The sequence below is a fragment of the Carex rostrata genome, chromosome 29 (genome assembly GCF_964058835.1).
Source record: "Carex rostrata chromosome 29, lpCarRost1.2, whole genome shotgun sequence".
Lineage (NCBI taxonomy): Eukaryota > Viridiplantae > Streptophyta > Magnoliopsida > Poales > Cyperaceae > Carex > Carex rostrata.
Genome location: NC_135946.1, coordinates 4,088,383 through 4,097,681, shown reverse-complemented (window position 1 = coordinate 4,097,681; position 9,299 = coordinate 4,088,383). Strand labels below are relative to the sequence as shown.

Below are 9,299 nucleotides of genomic sequence, written 5' to 3'. Positions count from 1 at the left end.
CATAATACCTGATTTCATGTCGTTTGTCATAGAATATCCAAAGTCTTTGTAAAGCAAATCGTCTCCGTAAGCACGAGACAAGTCTTTTGTCACCGAATTGAGTAATAAGTCTTCAAAGACAGCAATTAAACATGGGGCATTAGTGTTACTTTATTAAAGGGCATCTTCATCCAAATAAATTCTGGCCTTTTTAGAAAGTATAACTTTGACGCGCATTAATTAGTTGTTGTTGGTTCTAATTATTAAAGGAAAGTAATAATTTTTATGAAAAAAAGAGAAAAGTAATCACTACAGCAAAAAGGAGCATCAGCGACCGGCGTCAACATCTGTAACATCCCGAAAAATTGAATTTTTTTTTTTGTTTTGCTAAGAAGATTTTTTTTCTATAATATAATAAAGATATTATGGTGTCAATAAAAATTTAAAAATTTTAATATATATAATTTCATTTGACCATCTTAGTTATTTTTATTTATATCGAAAATATTTTAATTATTATAATATACTTACTGTTTAACAAAATGAAACATAAATTAAGTGAAGAAACACATATTAATATATTATATTTTGGTTATTCATTTTAAAGTGACAAAAAGGGGTAACCGCTGGGAATATATAATAATCGGTTTTATATTTTATTATTTATATCTATAATCATTTATAAAATAAATATTTAAAATAAAGGAAAAGACGTCTTTAGGTTATCCTTAAAATTGAAACCTCTGTAAATAAATCTGTGTGTGAACCGTTCTCCATATTAATTTATTACTGCCGCATCTCTTTGTCTTAACCGTACGTTCTCCATATTAATTTCTCTCTTATAAATTCCCATATCCAAATTCACTTATTTTTCTCCGCAGCCACAAAAAGAGAGATATTAAAATAAAAGAAGTGTTTTACAAATAAATTGGTGATATCAATGATTATTTGTTTGTATGTCTGATTGAATTTCGACTACGTCGCAGTGATTTTGAACTATCGTTGCAATCCGATTTGAAATTATGAACATCTCGATATCAGGTAACCGGACTTCTCTATAATATGTGTTTTCATTTTGTATGGTTGATTTGGGTATTGGTATTGCATATTGGATTATGATGGCATATTTAACGGGATAGCGGGTCTGAGGTTGGAATTTGATTTGTCCGATACACGGGGGCTGCTAGTCGTGGTCGGGACCGATGTGCGGGGATTGCTAGTCGCAGTCGGGTTCGATGGTTGAAAATGATGTGACTTGTTTTATGGATAACCTAGACCGACGTGCTATCGCTGATGAAATATGCGTGCATAATTTGATGTGAATTAATCCGGCCTATTTGGATAGTTGTTAAATTAAGCCAATTATATAGAAGCGCGTCGTTAAATAACCGGTTACTGAGCTTTGTAGCTGACTTCGTTTTGTTGTTTTCTTTTCATTTCTGTTGGCGACGTAGGTTGACGGGCCAAGGAAAGGTGTGAAGATGCTTATATAATCACGCTCCGGATGGTAAAAATCTGGGGTGTGACAACATCGGTCACTGATACTTAGTTTCTCCCAAGAAAAAATGAATTTTACCCAAAATTAGGCGATTAATTATTTCAGTCACCCGTATCAGCGACCGGCTCCAGAAGCTGAAACTTTTGGTAAAAAAAAAAAGCGCGAGCATTACACCGCCAAAATTTTCATTTCTCCCTTCTCTCTGCAAAAATTCGAGCACAACCCGTTCTCTCCGCCAAAATTCGAGCACAGCCCCTTCTCTCCGCGAAAATAGAAGCTGATCGCCGATCAGCCCCTTCTCTCCGCGAACTGCTGTCGATCAGCACCGAGCACACCTCTGTGAACTGCTCTCGGCGAACTATGAACCGAGCACACCTCCGCCTTCTCATCAGAGCACAGCTCCGCCGCCTTGCTCTCTCGGTGAACTGCGAACCGAGCACACCTCCGCCTAATCCTCTCCAGATAATACTCCCTTCAATTTCTTAGTTCCAATCTTTTAGGTTTCAATGAATGTTTACAAAGTCGTTCTCTCCCTCAATCTCCTCAATCCCGATGGTTAGACACAATTTTAGTAATAGTAATTTAAGTTCAGATGGTTAGGCACAATTTTTCTTATGCATTTTTTTTTCATTTTTTTAATTGTGGAAAAGCTGATGGCCGAGAAGACCGAGTTCCAGTTCCCTCATGTGTATCTCACCAAGAAGGTTGAGGAAGATTATGACGCTTGTGGCGGCAGCTATCAGAAGTGAGGTGAGGTTGTTGATTTAGTTTCATGCTTGATCTGGTTTTAGTAATAGAAAGTGTTCAGGTTTAGATGGTTTGATCTGATAGTTAGATCTTCATGGTTTCTTTGAATTATTATTGTAAGACACGCACTACTGATGGGTCAATTGTTGACAAATAAAGGAGCAAACTTTTGTCTGATTTAGTAGAGTTTTCAATCTTTGAGTGGCTGTTCTGTGGTTGTTTGGCTGGGTAAAAGAATATATATGATCTTGACTCTTGAGCATAATTTTCCAGCTGCCTCAGTCACTGGGTATTTAGTAAAAGCTATAAGCATGATTTATTGGGTAAAATTTTCCGAAAAGCCTCTCATCTTAGAAATCAAGAGTGACCAAGTTGTTTCCACATACAAATTTGAGATTGGTTTATGTTAGAGATATTTTTTGGAGTAGATAAATAACGATATATGTGTAGTGAATAGAAAGGTACTGCAATAATTATGGTCTTACTGGCTTGTTTGTTGCATTTTTCATAAACTCTATAATGGCTGAAATTTTGACTCGAAATGGGTGCCAGTATGTTAAAAAACCGCAATTGATGACAAAGGAGCTTCAGTTCTTTAAATTAATCTCTATTGAATCTAGTTTTGCATCAATGGACTTCAAGATGTTTGATTATTCTGATTATTCCTTAATTAAGCTGTAGCTTTGTCATTTCATCCTCAGTTTGCTCTTATTTTATTCATTGGACAAAATCAGAATGAACATGCCTATCTACTGGTGCACAATGGTAGCTATTAAAGTAGAATCTGTTCTTTCCTTCCATATAAGAAAGCCTTCTTCTTTTATTTAATTTATCTTTTTTTTTTTGCTATATCAGGTACTAGTTGGTTGCAATTTAAACTGACGTACCGGGTGCAGTTCTGCTTCTCTTGTAATCTTCGATTAAGGATTTTTTTTTCAAACAAACCTCTCTTCTTTATGTTTCAGTCTGATTCAATGAATGTTTACAAAATATGTTTCTTTTAGTTCTCTACTTGATTGTATCTAATTTTTTTTGTGTGTGTGTGTTTTGCTTCTAAGATTGCAAAGAAGCACAAGGAAGAGTACTGCCCTGGAAAAAGAAGAAGAGGAGCAGAAGAAAGTACTAAAGCAGGAACTACTGCCCTCCACCAGCCTTGGTTTCTGAGGTTGAATTTGCTAATGAAGCTGAGCGTTTTGAAGAGGTCCTTATCTTCATCTTCTTCTTTTTTCTTGCTTTTGTAATATAAAATTGTGCTAAAAGTCACCATATGGGATGCCAAAATTGCAGGAAAGCCCTTCTTGATTAAAAGTTTCAACTGATTTCTTATTATTTTAATTAAGGAAGTTGTGCCCTTGGATTCTTGATGCACAGCAAGCGTTTGTTTTATTAAACGAAGCTTTCAAAGACTTGCAAGATCCAAATAAGGTACAACTCTAGCGTATGTTGCACATTTTTTTTTTTCATTCATGGGAGGAGTAACATTTCTAATGCAAAGACCTGACGGGATGCAGAGAGGAGCAATAGATGATAAGCTGAAAGCTAAAGAGGAGCAAGAGAGATTTGAGGTATGTTTGATTTCCGTCTCCTAGACACAAATACAGGTGGCCGTTATCATTAATTTATAATTTATAATTTATGGTTTTTGTTGCCTATTTGTAATAATGTAGGTTGAGCTCAAAGCAATGCGAGAAGCAGCACAGTGGAGAAAGACACAAGGTATTATTTGTCTTCAAATCCATCAGACTAACATACGAAGGGGCAATTTAGGTCTCCCCAGACAAATTCAAATATCAATCATATCCTGGAAAACAAGAAGTATCACGCAAACCATTGGTTTAGAATTAATTGTAACTCTTAATTATTTCCTTTTGCAATATCATAATTTTGCCATATCATAATGTGTTCATTACCAGAATCATAAAACTGTTTATCTTTATCATTTAATCCTGTAATGCTATAGCTTCATTTTCTTTTATCATGCTCACTTCTCTTCTTAATTGCAGTGTGGAGCACTTAGAAAACATTGGAATTCATTACTTCCAGACTTTAATATATTGGAGCAGAAATTTTTGCCGCAAAGAAAGAGTAAGATATTTGACCATCAACTGTTAGTGGATGTAATTTGTGACCTTTATGATGTAATTCGGATGAGAAGTTTCTGTATGACCTTTATGATGTAATTTGTCAAATCAAGGATACTTTTCTCGACGATATGAAAAAATATTAGTTTCTCAACCTACTTGTACCTGCATTGGTTAGTGATATTTGGTATCTATTATGTTTGATATTTGTGAAATTGGTTGCTGTACTTGTATGTCTGATATTTGATGTAATGTTATATGTTTTCTACAAAATATGATGGAGAAATGTAAATAACAAAATAAACAAAAAAAAATGCTGAAAGAAGTATCAGCGACCGGTTTTTTTGGTATTAGCGACCAAAGAAAATTGGTCGCAGATAAATTATTAGCGACCGGATGATGTCATTCAGCGACCGGTGACATCATCGGTTGAGTATCTGCGACAATGCTTTCAGCGACCAGGGTATCAGCGACCGGCTCCGTGACTATCAGAGACCGGATTCACCGGTCGCAGATAATAGGATCTGCTGTTGTGAATACATGTTAAAACTTGCTAGCTAGATTTACTTGCACTTAAAATATTCTTCATTTGCTGACAACTAATAATGTTACTAGTTCGATCGTTTGATGAAATTTGTGTTTCATTGATTCTTGGACAGTGCTGAATAATAGCAAGCATTTCTTTATTTTCTTTTACACATGTGTCTTTCATTATATAGCAAGCTTCCTTAGAACATGAATTAAGGCTAGAAAAGATCTAATTAAGAACAAAGAATGAACTAAAAGCTAAAAAAAAATAATAATTAAGAACTAGCATTTGGTCTATTGGCAAAGACACATGGTCTCTATATGAGAGGTCACGAGTTCGAAATCTAGATGGGATAAATCCTTTGTTGTATTACAAGGTTATTAAATAGTTGTGTGGCTTGACTTCCAACCTTTACTCAAAAAAAAAAAAGCTAAAAAACTTTCTTCAAAACTCACTAAATCACAAATTGCATCTGATTTGGATCGTGTAGCTTTCAAATTGTAAAGTTGATAAGAAGGTTTATTAACATGTCCTCAAGGATTCTAAGAGCATCTCCGATGGTGATTGCTTATGGATTGCTTATGCTGATGTGTCAATTGTTTTTCTAATTGCTGGGTTGTATGGCTATTGCTTATTTAGCAATTATTGAAAAAAATTGTTTAATAAGAAATCTTTTTTCTAAAGATGAATTGGCCAAATGTTTAATTCAAGTACTTAATTCTCAATTGTTTGGTTGATTGTAGCAATGTAGGAGTTGATTGCTTAATTTCTAAAATTTCTATAATTGTTATTTAGCAATTAATTTCAATTGCTAGATTGGAGATGCTCGACCTGCTTGAATAAACTTTACATAATTAATATATTCCGGTGATGGCCTCAAAACTTTTCTAAATTATTGGTAAATTTAGAAGTTGATAAATGAATTGTTCACAAAACTTTTATATTTATCATTCTAAATTCCAACTTTTTAATACCTCAATTATAAAAAATTGCAAAAATGCCCTCAATTTTATTTTATTTTTAAACTTTCCAACTACCAGGTTACCTGACAGTTCACTTCCGAATAGAACCCGCCAGGTATCTTGGTGGTTTGCCAAAATGTTTTTTTTTTAGGAAAAATTGGTTATTTGCCACTTCAAAACCTTCAAATTGTAAAAATGTCATCTCGAAATTTGAAATTATAAAAATGCCACTCCAAACTTCATTAATTTGTAATTTTGCAACTTGAAATAATTAATGACTAAAATACCCTCCCTTCTTCTTCTGCCATGGCTGATTTTTTTTTTTTTCAGGATGCGAGTACCCTCCCTTCGGTCACCTCTAATGCATGAAGATATTATAGAACACCAAGTACGTGACTACATTTCTCTCCTTAGATTTTGAAAAACCTTTGCAGCCATTTCATGCTAGTTATTTCTCTAGTAAAAATCGATTAAGGCAGAACCACAGTAGACACTGTCACTAGTTCCAAATTTTATCATGAAACTATGTAGTTGTTTGCCTAGGTGGGACCCACATGCAGTATACACTAGTTAAAGTATGTTCATTTGGCTGTATTTCACTTTGCATCATTTGATGAAAAACTTGAATGGCTGATTGAAACAATCCATTGAAGCAATATCCCGAAATTAAAGAGGTGTAACTAACCAAATTCCGCTGAGGCATTTCGTCAAACACCAGCATTGCATTTCAAATTATATATACCATGTATATTCATTCAAATTACACTAGCCATGGCAGGAGAAGAAGGGAGGGCATTTTAGTCATTAAATATTTGGAGTGACATTTTTACAATTTCAAATTTCGGAATGACATATTTACAATTTGAAGGTTTTAGAGTGGCAAACAACCAATTTTCCCTTTTTTTTTTAATGTATCTATAGTTTAATCAAAACTGCCAGAAACAAATGTTGACATTGATGAAAGGTTCCAACTTGATGATCCATATGATATTTGATCCATTTGATCAGTTTCAAAGCACAAATAACATTGATAATTGATTAATTAAATGAGTCCATTATTTAGTGCCCCTCAACTTTTACTCCCTATTGCTAGTCTCTACACACAGGTCAGTCCGAACGGATATATATATAGTAAGTCGAATACCATGAAAATTTAAAATGTAATACTATTTTATTCTTATCTTATCTTCTTATCTTTTATTTTTTTACACTTGTGATGTCTTGATTAATGGATCATTTGAAAGCTTAATCTTCATCTTTCTTTTTAAAAAATGGGGAATATAACTTTTTCAATGGATTCTGACTAGGCAAATCTACATGATCCTATTTTTTATTTTTTTTAAGTTTAGTGGAAAAGATCCACTAAAAGACATATTTATAAAAAAGAGCATTTACATTGGGCCCAGCGCCAACAATGGTCGCATAACCTATGAAATGCTATTACATTTTAATTACTAAAGAGGCCCGCTTTCAAAATTAAAAACGCCAGAACCCTATCCTCCCAGCAAAGACAAATATTTGGAGACTTCTAAGTCACCATGTTTAATAAAAATAAAAATAAGCTTGTTTTCTAAATAATAGTTCAACTATAAATCTTATTTTGTACTTCTATTAATAGATTGAGAAATGTTGGCTTAGAAGCATTAATTCAGATTTATTTTTTCATTCACAATTATGACAAATATCCGAATATTCTCCTCTGCATTGCTAAATATATGTTCTTCTTCATCTCTCCAATATTCGCCTTGTGTTTTTCATTAGACTTACTATTTTTTAATTATTTTTAATGAATCTAGCACTGCAGGCGCTTTTATAATTTCCAAAATATGATGTTAAGATAGTAAAGCATAGTCTTTGACACCGTCTAAATAATAGTCATTGACACCTTATTGTATTTTGGCTATTACTTCTTTATAGGAACTCCAAGTAATATAATTCAAAGTTCTATGGAATCTTTACAAAATGTTATACAACATTCGTGTCTTGAAGAATCAATCTTTGATTTTTTTTTTTTTTTTAAAAAAAAAAAGGCTAAAAAGCCCGTTTCATTGCCATGAAACTTAACAGTCTTACAAAGAACCAATCTTTAATCTAGTGGCAATTAAAAAAGTTTCTTTGTATGAACATTAATAATGTATAACTTTTGAAAGGTTTCTTCTCTCCAGAAGCACATATATAACATGTACAATCCCAATAAATAATAGAGCAACAATACCAGCAGCAGTTCCTACAATATATATAGCACAAAATTGCTTTTTTTTCTTGTATAAATATTTTTAGATTTTGCTTCATATACATGTATATTTATATAACTTCAGTTCTGAGAAGACATACTATGGAACCAACATTTTTCATAATATTTGGACCTACTCGTAGACCCCCATCTCTCTCTCTCTCTCTTTGAGATCTGAGAAAAATAAACTTCACCCGTTACTTAATTCGAGAAAAAAGATAAATTGCACAAATAATAAATCCAATAATTCATATCAAAACACTATAAATAAATATATTAGGCACCTGTCACCATATATCTTAGACAATTATGAGCACATTCTATAGAAACAATATGAGTCAGATTTCTTATTTAGAAGTACAAGTTGCGCATCTTTTAGAAAATGTACCCAAGTTGCAACTTAAATAATCAAAAAGTACAATAATGGAGGGCAGTAGGTGAGAACATTCAATACTCAGAGAGAATATAATGACACAACTCGTTTCTAGATAAAATTTGATCTGACGATTATCTCCAGTTTGCATGATCACCTCATCCAGTGTTTGATGTTTTATTTTAGTTTGATATTATTAATATATTTGTATAGTTTATGGCGTTTGACGATTATTAATATGTTTGATGTTAATTTTTTTTATGCAAACATATTTTAGTTTGAAACCATGGTAAAATGAACGAATTTCAATTTTCAAAATTTATTAATATTGTTCATCGGTTTATATATAAAAAAAGATAGCGTCATAAAATTATATGCTCCGGTTTTAATTTAATAACCGGTGTTACTGGGTGTCACAACCTACATGTACGATGCATGAACATATCAATAAAACAATGGCAGCCTCTGTCATTCCTTTTTCAAAAAATAAAAAATAAATAACCGGTGTTACTTTGTTTGAAATGGGAAATATCCCAATTGCATCTCTCTCTCTCTCTTTTCTTTACTATTTTATAAATTGGAAAACAAAAGTTGCACAATTAGTGTAGAGTGATTTTGAGCTTTTGATATTTTTTTATTGAAGTGGAAAGAGGTTGCACAATTAGAATGGAATCTGCTTTTAGCTCATACCTAACTTGCACCAATTAATTAATGCGAAACAAATATTCTCTTTCCTGGTAAAAAAAAAAGCAATTGCAAACCACCTATCATCCATTATAATTGAAAATAAAGTTTATTTGTTTATGCAAATTTGGGGTCACTTTCCAGCCAAGAAGGTTCATACCGCATTTTGAATTGTGGAAACATATATTGTGGTTTTTTGAATTCATAGAACCG

The 9,299-nt window shown here is 32.8% G+C and overlaps 1 long non-coding RNA gene across 1 annotated transcript; it reads left to right on the top strand.

Annotated features, from left to right (window-relative positions):
• Window positions 1–1,710: 1,710 nt before the first annotated feature.
• LOC144546056 (uncharacterized) lies at window positions 1,711–4,335 on the top strand. Its single transcript, XR_013508684.1, has 6 exons — window positions 1,711–2,227; window positions 3,080–3,425; window positions 3,565–3,649; window positions 3,736–3,789; window positions 3,892–3,940; window positions 4,228–4,335. It is a non-coding gene; the product is annotated as an uncharacterized LOC144546056 (long non-coding RNA).
• The last annotated feature ends 4,964 nt before the right edge of the window (window positions 4,336–9,299 follow it).